Source organism: Protopterus annectens, chromosome 5.part0, assembly GCF_019279795.1.
Source record: "Protopterus annectens isolate FY-2018-M chromosome 5.part0, PAN1.0, whole genome shotgun sequence".
NCBI classification, from domain to species: domain Eukaryota; kingdom Metazoa; phylum Chordata; order Ceratodontiformes; family Protopteridae; genus Protopterus; species Protopterus annectens.
Genome location: NC_056735.1, coordinates 800,818,182 through 800,837,864, shown reverse-complemented (window position 1 = coordinate 800,837,864; position 19,683 = coordinate 800,818,182).

The window sequence follows — 19,683 nt, the reverse complement described above, 5'->3', positions numbered from 1 at the left end:
TATCTAATCTATCCAACACATTATGGGGCCAGTCAGTCACTCCAAAACTGTAAGTTAGGACAAGAAGAACAAATTGGTTTATAGCTTGGATCTTGTTCCTAGATGTCAACACTGTTTTCAGGATTAATTTAAATCTTCTAAAGTATTCCTTACTAAGTTTTCTTTACATTTGTTCATGTTTTATTGTTGATCCTTCATCAATTCCCAAATATTTATACACTCTGTCTTGCTCAAGTTCTTTTATATCATATTCTTGTCCCAAACCAATTTTTTTTGGTGATGCAGTTTTTCTGCTTTAAAGGTTGCTTTTGCACATTTATCAAGACCAAATTAAATTGTTATATCATCTGAAAAAGTTTTGACAACTTGCAGTTGTGCTTTCAGTTCCTCATCTGATGAGCTATACACTTTTAAATCATCAACAAAGAGAAGGTGAAAAGTCTTTACACTTTGTTGTTTCTAGGACCCAAATTATAGCCATACCCTAAGCTAAGTAGACAGCTTAATGGATTAAGGGCAAGGCAGAATAGCAGTGGTGACAGAGAGTCACCATGGAATATCCCCCATTGAATTTTTATCCATGGAATAATAATTTGTCCTTCATCATGGCTTAATTGCAAAGTGCTCTGCTACTGTTTCATGGTCACTGTAATGTAGTCAATCAGTGTAGGGTGTATCTTATACATTTTAAGCACTCTTTCATCAATGAATGTGAATATATCAAATGTATTTTTGTAGTCAGTCCATGCCGTACTCTTCTCCTATTTACAGTTCTCCACTATGACTTTATTTAACAACAAATGATCCTTTGTTTCAATATGACTTTCTTTTATTGTCTTTTGTTCTATTGTCATAATTGAGTTTTTTTCTAAATGACTATTAACTCAATTGGCATGAATTCCAGTGTATAGTTTATATGTCATTGGAAGGCAAGTTATTGGTCTACAATTTTTAGGATAGCTTACAGATTCACTCTTAAGTAGGAGCATTGTTTTTCCTGTTGTTAGCCAGGTTAGTGTCTGTTTGAGGTGCTCATATAAATAGTTCTTACTCTTAGCTAAATCTTCATGCAAAGATGTTAATACTTTTAACCAGAAGTTAGGTACTGCATCTGGGCCTGTTATATTCCAATCAGAGGCTTCTCTTAACTTTGTTTCAACCTGTCTGGCTGTTACTTCATCCAATTTTATATCCTGTACCTTTAAACTTATTATTCTTTCTTTTACTTCTTCTATCCATTTAGCATCTTTGTTATGTTCCACAGGATCTTCATAGATACTTTTCCAAAATGTATCTACTTCTTTTTTTTTGGTGATTTTTCAGTTCCTTTAATTTGTTCACAATTCTATAAAACTTTTTTGGGTCATCAATAAATTGCTTATTTTGTTCTTTTCCTTTATATTTGTCTGTGTATCTTCTAAGTTTTTCCACCTGCACTGAGATTTTGAGTTTGTTATTTGCACTAGTGCATGATAGATCCTCATCTGTTCTAATATTACACATTGCTTTTATGAAGTCTATCTTTCTAAGTATTTTTATTGATTTGTTCCCTCTTTTATATTCTTCTAACAGTGACACTTCTTGTCTTAGCTGCTTTATAGTTTTCTCTGTTTGATAGTTCCATGATGTTATTCGATTTCTCCCATTTCTCTCCATCACTACACTGTGTTCTTGTGGTTGAACTTTATCAGTTATCAGTTTAGCTGTACAGTTATATATCTGGTTTACTTCTGTTATATCACATGGGTCTCTATGGACAGTTCTAATTACTGTGCTCATTTGGTTTATCAAACCTTCTGACTTTTGGGGTTTTATTGAACTTTTGCAGTCTGTTTCTTTCATTGATCTTAATATGTCTATCTATCTCTATTAAGTCAAGCAACTCTTCTCTCACCTCATGTTCTTCTAAACTGAGGGCAGAATTTTTGTTTTCCATTTCCTGCGAGCATTCTATTGAAAGTTCTATTGCATCTAACTGTGGCACATTTACTTCAGTTTCACCCTGTGCCATCTGTTGCTCTGTCACATGAGAACTCACTGGCCTATCATTCCTTAACATTAACTGCATTAAGGTTTCCATAGTTTCCTGTTCCCTTGCTGTCCAGCTTCAAGTGAACATTTATACTGGTTTGTAATTCTTGTTCCTCTATGTGTTCATGGTTATAGTGCTCCAATTTCCAGGATTTTGGTGTTTGCCTAGTGACTGTGTTTTGGGGTACTTTCGTCCTGCTGCTGTTTTTTGGTTCATAATATTTGTTGAAGCATAATGACTTATCTTCTGCTTTTACTATTACATCAGCTAAATTATTATTACTAATCCATCTGTTTAGTGCATTAGCTGATGGTAGAATTTTAGCTTTCTTTATTTCACTTGTAACTTCTATGCTAGATATGCAGTTAAAATCCCTGCTAAAATTAAACTACCCTTCCATTGACTTTTTAATATGTTTATGTAAGCTTTAGCCACTCTTGCACTATTCCAGGGATCCAGTAAAATTGCCTTGTGCACAGAGTAAATTACTACACATGTACACATTCCTTTGGGATCATTAATGGATTCCATGACCCTAGGCATTATACTAGTTTGTCTCCAGAGTACAACAGTTCCTCTACAGTTCCTCTACTATTTTTGTTAAAAGAAGCAGATGATCATATTTTGTGACCTACGTTATTTAAATATTGTATATCTTTATCTAGCAGGTGAGTCTTTTGCAGGAATATAATGTCTTCTCTATTTAATTTTACATATCTCATTAATGATTTTCTTTTGTTGTCAATGTTAAATCTATTTACAGTAATAGGTAACAGATTAAACTACCTGTACTGTGTATTTGAAAATAATTCTTTATTAATGTGGTTGTATATAGCAACACATTCCTCCAACACAATCGTAACAGTCCACATTTTTTGAATTCTTCCTTTCTAGAAACTAAACTACTAAAACTCATCAATAACAAAACAGAAACAAGTCTACAGTTTTAACTGTATAAAACACGACCTACCATGAATATCAAAGTTCCTAGATTGCCTGTTGAACTGACAAACTGCTATACTATCTCTCTACTTAACAATATCAAGAAATTCATCTAAAACATGCCAAAAGCTACCATGACTTACAAATAATTAATATAATATTATATATAAGTTAAAAATAATAAGAGGGTGCTAATTTAGCTACATATTTTGCTATTTAAAACTATTCATGCAATTACTACTTCTATTAATCACACATATGAAATTATCTGACAAATAGTCTGCTATATACATATTAATGTAATAATGGTATACATTTTCATTAATTTTTCCAAAATTATTCACTCATTCAATACTATTATAGTAGAATAGAGTGGGACCTAAGGAGATAAACATATCTGTAAACTTACAGGTGACAGGAATTCTTATCTTACTAAACTACTATACAATAGGAAGATTAATGCATGTATATCTTTATCCTGCTAAAAGATGTATACATATTTTGTAGATGTAACACAAGTTCTGAATTAATTTTAAAGCTACAAGTGTCTATATAGTAAAGTTGTGTAGCACTCTTAATATCATAAATACCAACATATTAAAACATTATTTAGCTTATTAATTAATTTATAAAAAGAAAATGTACATTACTAAGGTCAAGGAGAATGTCTTGCAATTTCTACAGAGTTAAAAAAATGTCTATGTTGTAGTCAAAAGTTACAAGGTCCTTAATTTAAATCACATTCTTCCTCTCTGGTTCAAGCGTCTTGAAAACTCTACTTTACTTTCCATCAAATGAATACACTGATTTAGCAATATAACACTCCAAGTTCAGCTCTGACTTATGAAATGAGTTATGTGAGGCAGTCTTAGTGAATTGAATAACATACAATATGCAAAAGTGTAAAATTAGCATGACCAAGTTTCCAGTTTCAGCACTCCATGTAAATTATATGAGATCTTGTCCATTTATTTTTATGCCATGTGCAGTTATATGCAATATATGTCTTTCTTATAAGCAGTTTGCTATGAGGGACAAAAGTGCTTAATACTTTGGTTGTTGGTCTTTTATTAGATTTTTTTTTATCCACTGAGACCCTCTTATTTCAGTGCATTTTATGCAGTTTATATATATTTCTTAACTTAGTGACACTTTTCTTTTATTAATCTTACAGAGTAGATATTTCCTTCCTTGTGCATTTGTATATTACCCATAAAATGCTTATTCTTCTTATTAATTCAAGTATTATAAGTAATCTTGAAAACATATGAAAAAATTCCTGCCTGTTTAATTTGAATGTGTGTTTTAACCATTGTAAACTGCTGTTCTGATCTAAACTTCACATCATGACATTACTATTTGATTACCGTATGTAAAAATGACAACTCACAATACACATAAGCTGCTAATTTCATCTGTAAGTTTCTTATTCTTCTTAATTATTTTAAACTGTTCCAAGCAGTAAAAACATCTAATGTTACTCCTTCCCACTATGTCCAGTTATAATTAATGATGTTACAACATAAGCTATTAACATTCAGCAAAATCTTTGAAAATTATATTTCAGCAATATATAAAACATGACTATAGCTTTTGGTTTACCAATTCTTCACATCTAAATAAATGTTTTTTTTCAAAGGATGTTATTTTTAGTAGAGGTCTCACACATATTCTTGAAAAGACATTCAAATCATTTCTCCTCATCATTGTAGCCATGAATAATGCACTTCCTGTTTTCACAGACATTTATGACGAACTTTGAACTCATCTAAGACCTGGATTTTCATTAAAACAGCCTGAGAAGCAGATAAGAAGTAACACAAACAAGAATCAAGCATTTTCACATAACTGCAAATTTCTTTATTCTCAAGCTGTTTTAAGTGTTACTTGCTTCATAAACAACACATGAAAGGAATGTATTACAGAGGAACAAAAAAAAATATCCAGTTACTTAGATCTGATATTGAGATAACCCAACAATGCACATTCTAAGCATCTCAACTTATATAATATTAAAGTTACCAATTCTATTGCTTACAATTTAATGGCATTCTCTTACAGGAAGCATTTCTTTAACATTTAGAAATACATTATAAGTTAAATTTAAATGAAACATATTCAGGTGTTCACTGTGAATATAGTAAAAGTAATTATATTTGTCATCACTAAAAAAGCTTTAGCTTTAAATACATACTTACATATGTGTTGAAGCTTAAAGTCCAATACAAACCTTTTACTTAAAGGTAAATCCATTCTTTCATAAAACAAAAGTCCTGCAATCAGATAATGACATTTGTCTTTAAGCTTTTTTTTTAATTTTAGAAGCAATTTTCCAGGAATTCAGATCACTCTACTTCTGGAAGAGTTATAGCATTCCAATCCATTTCTTCAGTATTATTAATGATTTTATTTTTGTTAACAAAAGCAGATGCCTCCTCTAGTGTGTCAAGTATTTTAGTTCCTTTAGAAAGAAATAATTTGCCCCAGGATTTAGAAACTTCTGTGCAGGAATAGCTTATTCCTGCACAGAAGGGACCATTCCCATGCAGCATGGCAGTGTGCAATGCATATGCATGAAGGCATGCTGCCATGCTCTAAAATGGACACAATTCTGTGTGCAACTGTAGGGAGCATATCCAAGAGCAGTGGTCTCATAATACATATGCCCCCTGCACTGCAGAATTGCCATAAGGGAATGTAAAGTTAGTGAGATTGTTCGCGGACACCATTACCTCTCAACCTCAGAAGAAATCTGGACAAAGCCATAAAAAACAACAAATGGACAAATGTGAAATGTTGCTCTCACAAAGTTATAAAGTCCATAGAATGACAGGCTTCACATTAGCATGAATTTTCCAAGGGGTATGAAGTGTAAAACTCAAATGTTTGTCATTATTTCCTAACTACAGTCTTTAATGCTTTGCCACTAATTTGTCAGAAAGTCACATTTGTATGTAAAATAGACCAAAAATATAAGGCAAAAATCTGGAATTCTGTGAAAATCTGTACAGTTGAGAGGTATGGTGTGCACTGTTAGTGTCCATGGAGCATACCATTCAAATGCAAATCCTGTCATGTCATCTCCATTTGAAAAGCACAGCCCCCCACAAATAATGTTGCAGAAAGCAATGTGCATACCCCTACATTAAAAAAAAAACTGTTTAATTTTTTCAGTCCGTAATGAAATTTAGGCATAGCTGGGTGGATGTACGCTTTGCTCACCTGTGCTTAGCATAGCTTAAATATCTGAAGGAGATAAATAGGAAAATATAAGCTAAACAAGCAATCTGAAATTGTGTAGCAATTAGAGCTGTTGCCTTGCATGCAGGCATTCATACTTCCAGTCCTAATGAAGTCTTTACACTTTTATATGTGAAAGAAGTTGTAAAAACATATGTTGTAATAAATGATGTAGTAAATAATATTTATCACCCAGGGAAGTTTAGCAGAACCAAAAATAAGGCGTCAGTCCAGAAAAGATGTGAAACCCCCATATAACACAACTGCCCCATACAGTATAGTAACACAAGTATAAATCTAATGAAAGCACACAGGTGGATGTCAGGGAAGGTAAACAAAATTATAATATGTCAGGAATGATGAATCAATCCCATACAGCTGATAGTCTAGAAAATAAAACTTAAGCAATGTTAAGCATTGCACAGCTATGCTTACCAGGTGTGAGCATTGCTTAAATATGAATGATAAGCAATGATTAGCCCAGCTAAGTGGATTTACCCACTGGCAAGCAGAGCAGAACCTGCCCTTTTAAGCACTACCAACCTTAGTCAAGCAGGTTTGCCCATAGCTTAGCTTAGCATATTCAAATCCATCCAATCATGGCAAAGTGCAATAAATTGGCCATATTTAAAACTCTCAGGCTGGAATACAGCTCATAACCAGTTGTAGCTCCACACTGTAGGCAGTATGGCTGATGGAGATGGTAATGGGAATACTCAGGCATACTGCTATAACTAATCATAGAATGAGTTTACCATTACTAACCAACTTATGTTCTAAAACTTCAACACCATAGCAGGTCTGGGAAGGCTGATCCCAGTGGATCTGCTTCTCCTGCCTCATCTGGCCATAGCACCAGGCCCCAGCATATATGGGACCAGCCCCATGAACTCCTCATCCACTGGTTCCTCACCAGCTTTGGGTGGAACCTCATCAGGGGATGGGGCTTGTCCCCCTGGGCATGGGCAGGGATAGGATCCTGTCACCTGAAGCCAGGTCTGGGGTCTGGTGTGTAGCAACCTCCACAAAGAATTTGGAGATCTGCTATGCCAGCTTGAGGGCTGCATGGCACATTTAGAGGGTCAGCCTGCCACTCCTGCTCAGCCCTCAGCACAGTCATCTTTGGGGCCATGAAGGTGCAGTGGTGACTGCCCAAGGTGAGGACCTCAATCCCACTTTATCCATTGGGGGTATTTAAGCCTCCGATTACAAAACACCCTTCCTCATCCAAGGTGTTTACCTCCCACATGTGTCATATACCACAACTGTATGCTGTCTTGTCTATCATGTCTGTCTTCCTACCCAACCTACCACCACAAATATGCCTATTATTCTTCTCCAACATCCCACTCTCACCTTAGAAAATAAAGGGCAATCTGCTCCCAAAAAAAGTCACCCCATACATAGCTGTCAATTTCACACACATGTCCACTGGACATACGTAATCTGGTCTAATTGGCATAACAACACATTATTGTTGTCTTCATCCATCTCTCTGGAGAATGAGTGCCCATATATACCTCCAAATTCAGTATATATACACAGCTGTTGCTGTAGAAGAAATGGACAAATATTGACCTTCCCTAAACCCATCTTGCACATCCCTAGCTATCTTTCATATTATTTTTTCCCTCCTCATGTCCCCTTTTTCACCACTCTCCTATTACCCATTTTTCTTTTCTTTTAAGTAAATTGACACATGGGTAAGCAGGAGTAAGCAGTAGTAAGTGAGAGTAAGCCTATCTGCATGGTGCTAAGCGATGCCTGCACATGTTAAGCACTTTTAAGGCTGTCAGTCAGCATAGTTAACCGGAAGTTAGCATTGCTTGCTGCTGTGCAAATCTGCTTACAACAGCTTAAAACTGCCTTAATCACTCTGTATCCAACAGCCCTTGTTCTTCCCAGCAACAAAATAATCAGCCCTTGAAGTCTTGAACCCTGGACCCTGCACACCATAGCCATAGCAATTTTTCTCTGAGTCATCTAAGCTGTAGACATGTCTGAGGTGTTTTCAAACATATTCAGCACAGTCATTCAACAGTAGGGAAAAGATTTGTTAACATTAGTCAAGTTTTCTACATATAAATAAATGTAGATATATATATATATATATATATATATATATATAGTTACACTTCAGAATCTCAAATTACTGAAATCCCGAATTTCAATAATTCGAGTCCATGAAGCCGAAAACCAGAATGCCAAAAGTGCATAAGATCAAATTTGAATATCTCGGATCTGAGCTTATGCATTTCTGGTACATTGAAGTATAGTGTTATGCTGCCTGTAATTGCAGGTGAGTGAGTGTTTGTGTGTGTTTTTGTAAGCTATATGTGCGGGTAAGGGTTGGGAAGTGTAAGTGTGAGTGTTGGATTTGTTGATGTTTGTGTATGTGTGATGTGTATTTGTGTGCGAGCGAGTGGAGGATGGTGTGGTTTGAGTTAATTTTTTTTATGTTATACGTAACCTCGGAGTTATATATAAGTAGGGGGGTGCCACATGGGGGGTGTAGGGGGGCTTACCCCCTGATTATCTGTATTGTAGGGTTGTGTGTTTTTTGTGTGCTGTGGCTGGAATGGTATGTGTTTTTGTGGTGTATAGTGTATGTATGTTCGTGATTGTGTGATTGTGGGTTAGGGTTTTGTGAATGGTTTGACTTTATAGTCTCAGGTTACTGAAATTCGGGAGTTCAGTAATTCAAGATTATGAAGTGTAACCATATTTATATATACATCTATATATATATGTGTGTGTGTGTGTGTGTGTGTGTGTGTGTGTGTGTGTGTGTGTGTGTGTGTGTGTGTGTGTGTGTGTGTGTGTGTGTGTGTGTGTGTGTGTATATATATATATATATATATATATATATATATATATATATATATATACACACACATATATATATATATATATATATATACATATATATATATATATATATATATATATATATATATATATATATATATATATATATATATGTGTGTGTGTGTGTGTGTGTGTGTGTATATATATATATATATATATATGTGTGTGTGTGTGTGTGTGTGTGTGTGTGTGTGTGTGCATGTGTGTGTGTGTCTGTATATATATATATATATATATATATATATATGTGTGTGTGTCTGTATGTGTGTGTGTGTGTATATATATATATATATATATATATATATATGTATATCTATATTATGTATGTATGTAGTTATATAACATGCAATGCAGCCATACCTCAGAACCATAACTATCAACCTGTTATTGCAACAGTAATGAACAAAGGCTGTACAAAGGGTAGGAAATGGGCCACATATAGAGGCACAATCAGAATATTGCTGTCATAACTGAACAGTTATGCAGCAACAGGGTGTGTATCAGCAGAACCATTTGAATGTTATTAGAATGAGAACTCACATGTATGGCATTATTTGCTGACATGAATCCTTGGTTCATAACATTATTTCCCAGACAAATACAAGGAAAACAGAAACATAGTATGGGACGAACACATGGACAGTCTGCAAATAGCCTGGCAGTGGAGAGGTATGCTCACAACCCTTTAGTGTAATGATTGTGGAACAAGCCAAAGAATGTGGGGGGACAAAGGCATGACAATAGAGACATAACCACATAACGTGAGCAGATAAGCTGAGAAGGTTGTTGTACTAACACTATTACTGCTAACATATATTAACAGAAATATCACCTTAGTGCATTTTTATGCAGTGTCCTGAAGACAAAATTACTACCATGACAGGTACAAGCAAACGTAATCTGAGGATTATGCTACTCAACACTACTGGTCTAAAACTCAGCATGCACTCTCTTGAACCATTCCTTAAAATGGAGAACATTGACATCTGTTGAATAACAGAGACTTGGTTCAAGCCTCCAGAGAACACCCCTCTGCTACAAGGCTATACCTCATACTCCACTTTTTATGTGGTGCACTCAGATTGGGGCTTCCCAGCTGTGGCATTTGTAACACATCTGCCCAGACATGGCATTGTCAATCAGGCAGGTATTGCCTGTAAGTAGCTATGATATGACTTTGAACACTTGGAGGTTTGGGCCTCTGTCCATATCAGACATGCATAGGGACCTACATGTGAGGTACACTTGCAGTCTACCCTGTTGTACCAGCTGATTGTCCTAATGAGTGTGGAGTAGAGGGAGACATTGACCTCTTCATTCCTGGATGACATCACCTTAGTTATGCAATTTGCCACATGGAAAGACTTTCCGGCCACAGTGGCAATTTGGTGGTCAGAAGAGAGGTTGCTGTCAAGCTGAGCTCACATATCTCCTATCAGGACATCTGTGTCCATTGGACTACCACCGATGTCATCATTTGTGGACAACACAATGATTCAACAGGTGATTGGGACACATTTCTTGAAAGTGACACTAAGGCCGGTGTTCTGACGAAAGCTGGAGGTGTCAGTGGTGACCATGCAGGATGTATACATATTCTGGGGATGTAAACCTAGCCCCCAATTAGCAATTTTCTGCAAACATTGTTAGCCACAGCTCATTTGTGTTGGGCTGTATGTCAGAAGCACACATAACAAACAAGAGTGGACCCAAGACAAGACACTATGTTACTCCTCATGACTGTTTGGCAGTCTGACATGCAGTCTGCTGCTTTCACACTGTGGGTTCCAGCCATGAGCCAGTTTACAAACCACTTAGTGACACAGGAATTAGTGAATAGATGAGTGTGTTTGCCTATGATTCCTAGGCATGGAATGGCATCTCAGTACTACAAGGGCCACATATCTTTTTTTGGACTCCATACTGTTACATAGTTATTTCACATGACAGATTATAGGATTGCAGAGTGCCCATAGCTATCACAACAGAGAGCTCTGTACAGTGGACATTTGGTAGTGTACTGGGTGGGCCACACAAAAATGTAGCAAAACTCACACCCCAATGGATATGGGTCACAATATTAATGACACAGCCACAGACACACGCATACACCTGCCAGGAATGAGATTCAAACACCTATCTAGTGTTACTACAGTTCTATGCATTTATCAGATACATCACAGAACTAATGCATTTGAGAGGTGTCCAAAGGTATCTTTAAAGGTGAGTGACATCAGCAGCAGTGCTGAAGGAGGGTAAAGGGAAGTGTAGTAAGTGGGAATGGCCTCAAAATCATGTCTCTACAAGCACCCCCATGCTCACACAGAAATACTTTTACATTTGCCTTCATGAGATTAGAACGTCTACCTAAGTAGTTTACTGTACTATAGTATTATGCAGTTATCGCAAGCGCCATAGAGCTTAGAGGTTTGAAGGCTGCTCAATGTTCATTGGTTCATAGGTTCATAGGTAGGTCCTAGGCTATTTGCCCTAGGGCCTATATAAGCCTAGCCAAAAAGGTACCCTGGACTTCTCCACTCAAGAAAATTATTTTCCTGTGCCCCTGTCGAGCAGAGTCATAGAGGTGATCCCTGGGCTGAATTTCCTATTTCCCATTCAATCATCAAGATTGTTCTTGAAGAGTGTTAATGAGGAACTTAGTTTGATATAGATAGGCAGTTTGTTCCAAAGTATGGGAAGCCTCTGGGGCAGGAATCTATCCCTCCAACATGTTCTGTTTATTGTAGTGACAAGGTTTAGGTCTCTAGAGTGTGTAACTCAGAAGGATTTCTTTAAGTGGAGCATGTCAAACAGCTTTGGGTTTGACAGAGCTTTGTATGTTAGGCAGAGATCACCTCTGAGTAGGCGATATGTGATGGAGTAAAGCTGGAGTTCTTTTAGACGGTCTGCAAAGGGCATCTGTTTGAGGCTGGTAATCCTCTTTGTGAGGTGTTTCTGCAGCCTTTCCTGTTGTAGATGTCTTGTGAGGTAAATACCAAAAGGGGTGTTGCACTCTATAATGGGTCTAATGAGTGACAAGTAGAGGGGAACAATGACCTCTTTTTTTCCTGGATGAGAAACCTTTTGTGATGAGGTATGCCATGTAGAAGGATTTCCCGACTACGGTGGTGATGTGATTATCAAAGGAGAGACTACTGTCCACCTGTGTCGCAAGGTCTCCTATCACATTTTCGGTGTTAGATAGACTACCACCTATGTGGTAGCTCATGGGTACAGAGTTTTTACCAAAGGGGATGACAAAGCACTTTTTGGCACTGAGCTTGAGGCCATGGCTTTGACACTAGGCATCTGTCTCCGTGAAGCTCTTTTTTAGGATGTCCACATCATTAGGGGTTTTGATTATAGCTCCTAGTTTACAGTCATCTGCAAACTTCTTTAGCCAAAGACCTTCTGTGTTATCCTGTACTTCAGAAAAGCAGATACCAAACAGGAGAGGACCCAGGACTGAAACCTGTGGTACTCCACTTGTCACTGGTCTAAAGTCAGATTTGCAGTCTGCTACTTTCACAGTGTGGGTTCTGTCAGTGAGCCAGTTGGCAACCCATCTTGTGCCATAGTGATTTCAACCTAGTTTAGTGACTTTATCTATAATTCCAGAGTGGGGGGGTGGTGTCAAAATCCTTGGCGAGATCTAGATAGCCTGTGTGAACCCCCTTGCCCTTGTCTAAGGCTTTGCTGACTGCTTCAAAGAAGTCTATCAGGTTTAGGAGACATGATCTGCCTTTTACAAACCCGAACTGGGTGGGGTCCAGAGTTTGGAGATTAACAGTGTCTTTGTTTATAAGATCCATGATGATATGTTCTGGTGGCTCCCCCTTTGTAGAGTGGGATAACCATCGCTGTGCACCATTCAGTGGGCACAAAGCCTGAGATGAGGCTATGATTGAACATTGTGTTTAGGTGGGCTGCCAGTTCATTCTGCAGTTCATGTAGAACACAGCCTGGGATGTTGTCAGGTCCTATGGATGCTGTGTTCTTGGCTTTGGAGAGTGTGGTTTTTACCTGTGCAGCCATGATTACAGGAACTTTGCATTCTTACGGTATAGAGATGGGCCCTTTAGAGAGTGAGAGGGGGGTAAAGTTAGCACTGAACCTATCTGCCAGGATGTTGGTAATATCAGTTGTTTCTGTATACTTAGTGCTATTGTGCTGTAACTCAGAGCAGATCTGAATGTTGCCGATGCCATTGAGATTCTTGACATAGCTAGAGAATGCTCTGTGGTTATCCTTAGAATCAGTGGTGATTTTGTTTTTGTAAATAGCTTTGGAAGATTTTATGAGGGATCTCAGCTTCTTACTGAGGCTGACTAGTGACTTCCTCCAATCATGGGATTTTACTTTTTTTTGCAACAGTTTCTTTCTTCTGTTGCAGAGTTTGTTTATAGCAGGGGACCACCAGATTGGCTTCCATTTTTTGGAGGATAGCATCTTGTTTCTGTTAGGGATAGCATGATCCATGCACTCATGTAAGTGCTTATAAAGTGCATTTGTGTAGCATTCAGCAGTCATACCTCTATTGTCTGTCTGCATGGGTGTCGGGAAGTTTGCCACTTCTGTCTTAAGAAGCGTGAAGTTGGCTTTGGAAAATGTTTTTACTGTGGTTTCCGTAATGGAGGTGGGGGTGGGAAATGGATGTCCAGGGTGATTAGCTTGTGGTCGGATCTGACCAAAAAGGAATTGACCTTTAGTTTTGAACAGCAGTTGCCCATGTTGGTAATGACCAGGTCTAGGATTCTGCTGCCCCTGGTGGAGGTGTGGATAGGCTGATCCAAGGCATTGAAATGTATGAATTTGACAAACCGTTAAGCAAAAGAGTTGGTACATGAGTAGTTTTCCCAGTTAATGGTGGGGTAGTTGAAATCACCCATTATTAGGGTGTTGAGTTGTACCCTAATATTTTCCAGTGTATCAAGAAATGAGGAGTGGGAATTCTGGGGCATGGTGGGGGATCTGTAGCAAGTTACAATTTGGATTGCGGTATTGCCCAGAGTTAGTTGCACTTGGATAATCTCAGATACATTATGATGAGCAGCTAGCCTGGAGGTGTGGATATCCTTAATGAATATTGACACGCCTCCGCCTTTAGTTTTTCGGTCCAGATTAGGTGGCCAAAAGGTGTGGTATGAATTATAGCCTGGTAATGCAGGGGTCCTCTCTGGAACCTTGAACCAGGTCTCTGTCACTGCACAGATGTTGATGTTCTCCATTTTAAGGAGTGCCTCGAGTGAATGCATTTTGAGGTTTAGACTTCTAGCATTCAGTAGCATTACCCTCAGATTTTGCTTGCTTGTCCCTGTTAAGGTAGTGAATTTGTCATTTGAACCTTGCCTAAAAATGCACTATAGGGGTGGCAAGAGCCTTAGCCAGTATCCAGAATCCCAAGGGTGACAGGTGCAGGCCATCTCTGGCAAAGCATCATGGTCTGTCGATCATGTCATCCCAGGCAGACAGATACTGGATCCCCTTAGAATGACACTAGATGCTTAGCCAATTGTTGAAGTCAATAATTTTGTCCTTGTACTGCAGTATCATTCTGGGTGATGGCACAATGCTACTCAGGGCTAGGATCATACCTGCCTGGGCTACAAGATTGGAGAGCGCCTCCATGTCTCTTTTCATGTAGTCCAGGGAGGTATGTCTCAGGTCATTCACACCAACATGGACAATGACAGTCATATTTGTACTTGTTGTGAAGTGAACTGACTGCGTGCGTTATGTGGTGGACTCTGGCACCCAACAGGCAGCTTTCTCCTTGTTTAACCTGGTGAGTGGAACATCAGTGTGCCTGACTATAGCTTCACCTATGACTAGAGTGTTGAGTACGTTATGCCTTATGGGTTATGGTTGAGTGCCACACTGAATTTGTGGGCTATGTGTCATTTGGGGTGTGTTGATGTGGATGTTGCTTACATTTCTGCTTTGGAGGTCTGTGTTACATGAGGAGATTTTTATTGAGACCCTTTGTGAATGTAGGTGTGAGTTTTGTGTTTCTATGTGTGTGTGTGTTTTGGTGGTGTAGGATTTGTGGGGCTATGTGATAAGTGTGGTGTGATGCATGTGTTTACTTTCTCTTGACTGTCTAGTCCAGTCCTGGGTGAAGAGAGCTTTGCTTCCAGTTTGGCTATATAAGTGCATCTCTTACAGATTGTAGTGTTGGGTGGTAGGAGGAGAGGGTTGCTGTGTACATGAGGCAATTGCTGCATTGCCCCAAGATGCCCAGATTCATCAGGTAGACAGGAGAAAACACTGGGAGCTGACCCTTAAACATGCCTGGATATATGCTTATTTATTAAGTATTAAAAACTGTTTTCCTCTAGACAATTGAGAAAAGTTGAATGTTGTAGTCATTTGTAGCATATTTAGTGCTTACAACGAGTTCTGAACAAGCGCTGAGCTCAAAGAAACAGATTTTAGTGCTAAAACTAAAAAAACTGGCTAATTCTAAGGGAAATTCTGAAGAGCAGACATTATGGTGCCAGGAACAGTTCAGCCCTAGCTAAACGGCGATGCTTAAAGTGTATTTTTTTTAATATAACGGTAGCAAATGAGCAAACTGATTTAAACAAATTAGTCAATTAACCAATAAAAAGCTAAAAATGTAGCCCCATTCCAGCAGTCTTTGATCAGACATATTCTAACTGCACACTCCTGATACTAGGGTGCAGGGGAACCTTCTCCAAAAAATGGTGGTCTGGATTAGTGCTCAAGTTATACAAACAAAGCTAGATTCAGCATGTCTGAATTTAGTCTATGCTACAGCAAACAAGGTGTACCAATTTCAGAAAGAAACAGTTCAAATAAGCAGGCACAATAAGCCTTTAACCAGAAACTCTCAGCTCAGAAGATCTCAATCTACCCTCTCCTCCCACAAGAGTGCAGACCACACCTTCTTAATGTAAAATCACTGGCCCAAAGCCCAAGTGCTTAAACCAGAACTGATACACTTTTAGAATAACAGACACTAAGCCTTCAATCAGCAACTCCCAACTTAGAAGGATGTAAGCAACCTGCCCTGCCACAACAGTGCAGACCACAAAATTTCTTAATGTAAAACAACTGGTCTGAAGCCCAAGTGCTTAGAATAACAGTTACAATTTAAGCAGGCTACTAACAAGGAGTAATAAATGCAGCAGAATAAATTCAATTAATTGCTTTTAAGAACAAGCATCAAAAGCAAAATAAAGTACTAATGTAGAAAGAAACACAAATACAGTAAAAGTAGATGAATAAAGTGCAATTTTTTTATATAACAGTAGAAAACAAGCAAATTGATTTAAACATATTACTCAATTAACCAGTAAAAAAGCTCAAAGCTGAGCCCTGTTCCAGCAGCCTTCAATCAGGCAAGTTCTAACTGCACACTCCTGCCATTAGGGTGCAGGGGGACCTTCTCCAAAAGAGATGGCCTGGATTAGTGCTCAAGTTATACAAACAAAACTGGATTCAGGATGCCTGAATCTAGTCTATGCTACAGCAACCAAGGCTCACCAATTTCAGAAAGAAACTGTTCAAATAAGCAGGCATAATAAACCTTTAACCAGAAATTCCCAGCTCAGAAGGGCAGACTCTAGCCTCTCCTCACACAAGACTGCAGACCACAAACCTTTTTAATGAAAAATAACTGGCCTGAAGTCCAAGTGCTTTAACCAGAACTAATACACTTTTAGAATAAGAGACACCGAGCCTTCAATCAGCAATTCCCAACTTAGAAGGATGTAAGTTACCTGTCTTGCCACAACAGTGCAGAACACAGACCTTCTTAATGTAAAACAACTGGTCTGGAGTCCAAGTGTTTAAACCAAAAGGCTTAGAGTAACAGTTACTATTTAATCAGCCTACTACCAAGCAATATTAAATGGAGCATAATAAATACAATTGAGTGCTTTTAAGAAGAGGCAAAAGCAAAGTAAAGTGCATTTTTTTAGTAAAGTGCAAGGAGAAAGGAAGAAGGAGCAGAATAAAAAAAATCAAGGTTAAGAACCTAAGTGGGTTGGCCTTCTCAAATGTTCTCTCTGTATTAAGTAGAGTTAACACCAGACTGGGAGGGGTGTCCTATATCAAATTTACAGTAGGTGCGGGCATCTGCAAAGCAACCAACTATTGCAACATCATAAGAATAGGGTGGGGGAGGGGGAAACAGTTTCAGGACAGATGAGAAACAGAAAACAATGCCAGAAAATATATAAAATAATTCAGTCAGGCAAATTAAGACAATGCAGAACTCTGAAAGGTTAAAATGCCTAGAAATATACTTATCAATCAGCGACATATTTCCAGATTGTTTGAGAATCACACTGCAGCCAGAACACCAGGAGGTTCCAGCAGTGTATGGCAGGAATTTACAAACAGAAACTATTTTTTTAAATCAGCAAGCCCTGAAGCAATCAGAAAACACAAAAGCTGTTCATAGCTAGGTACAGGTAGGTACATAGGTAGGTACAGGGCTATCTGCCCGAAGGCATATATTAGCCCAGACACATTGTGCGGTATTAACCGCCCCTTTGGTTAGTTCCCTAGGCCCTTGATCTAGCAGCTAGTACCCTTGGCCCCTATCTAGTAGAGCTGTTGGTATGATCCCTGGTGTGAACTTCCTGTTACTCATCAAGGTTCCTGTTGAAGAGTGATAGTGAGGGGCTCTGTCTTATGTAGATCAGGACCTTATTCCATAGCAAGGGAAGTCTTTGTGAAGGGAATCTATCCCTCCAGCATGTTCTATTCATTGTTGTGCTGAGGTTTATATCCCTAGAGCGTGTAGCTCGAGTAGATTTGGTTTTGCTAAGATGGAGCATGTTCAACAGTTCTGGGTTGGACATGGCTCTGTATGTTAGACAGAGATCACCTCTTAGAAGGTGGTATGAGACAGAGAAAAGCCTTAGTTTTTTTACATTTTGCTCCATAGCGCAACTTTTTGAGGCCAGTAATCCTCTTAGTGAGGTACCTCTGTGGTCCCTCCAGCTGCTGGAGATGCCTAGCCAGGTACATTCCAATTGGTGCATTGTACTCAATAATGGGTCTAATGAGGGAAGAGTAGAGGGGCACCACTACATCCTTAGATCTCGATGCGAACCCTTTCATGATCAGATGGGTCACATAGAAGAATTTTCTAACCACCTTGGCAACATGGTTATCAAAGGAAAGCTGACTATCTACTTGGGTCACTAGATCCCTTATTACTTCTTTAGATTTCAGGGGGTTACCTCCTATGTGGTAGTTCACGGGTACTCTGTTTTTTCCAAAGGGGATTACTACGCGTTTTTTAGCATTTAGCTTAAGACCATGGCTTTGACACCATGCATCAGTCTCATTAAGGCCCTTCTGGAGGATATCCATGTCGGCCGGAGAATCTATTATAGCACCCAGTTTGCAGTCGTCCACAAACTTGGTCAGCCACAGCCCTTCGGTGCTTGCCTGTACTTCTGAGAAGTAAGTGCCAAACAGGAGGTGCCCCAGAACAGAGCCCTGAGGCACACCGCTCATTACTGGTCTGGATTCGGTCATAGATCCCACTACTCTTACTTTGTGGGATCTGCCTGAGAGCCAGTTTGCGATCCATCTTTTGACGTAAGGGTTTATGCCCAGGTTGGTGAGTTTATCAATAATACCTGAATGGGGAATGGTGTCAAATGCTTTAGCAAGGTAAAGGTAAGCTGTGTGTACCTCCTTTCCCTTATCTATAGCCTAAGTAACTGTCTCCAAGAAGTCCACCATGTTCAGGAGGCATGATCTGCCCTTGACGAAGCCGAACTGTGTGGGGTCAAGTATTTTGAGGTTTCCAGTCTCTCCATTTATGAGTTCCATAATGATTCACTCCATTGCCTTACAGATCAGACTGGTCAGGCTTATTAGTCAGTAGTTTTGAGGGTCAGTTGTGGGCCCACCCTTGTGCAGCAGAACCACCGTTGCTGTGCACCATTCTATGGGCACATATCCTGTCGAGAGGCTGAGACTGAACAGGGTATTCAGATGCGGGGTTAATTCATTTTGGAGCTCGCATATGACACAGCCCGGGACACTAGCTGTTCCCATGGAGGCAGTGTTTTTAGCTTTAGATAGAGCCTTATTAACCAATGTATCAGTAATAATTGGAGTTACACAAGTCCCTGGAATAGTAATAGGCCCTGTAGGTGGTGAGGGGGGGGGGGGATTTGCACTGAACCTGTCAGCCAAGATGTTGGCAATGTCAGTGGGGTCAGTGTATTTTGATCCATTTTGTACAAGCTCAGAACAGGCGTGAGCATTGCAATTTAGGTTTTTGACGTAGCCATAGAAGGCCTTATAGTTATCCTTGGCATCCTTGGCAACTTTCTTTTCGAAATTGGCTTTAGTTGACTTGATGAGGGCCCTCAATTTCTTACTAATGCTGATCAGGGATTATATTTCTATTTGAGATTTGGCCTTTTATTGTATAAGTCTCCTCATTTTATTGTATAGTTTGCTTATGGTCGGGGAGCACCAGGGTGGGTTCTTCTTGCTTGAGGAAGGAGTCTTGGTTTTATTTGGGGTAGCATGGTCCATGCAATCCTGTTAGACCAGTTTTATAAACTTCACCACAAGAATAAGGCGAAGCAGTTTCAGGAAAG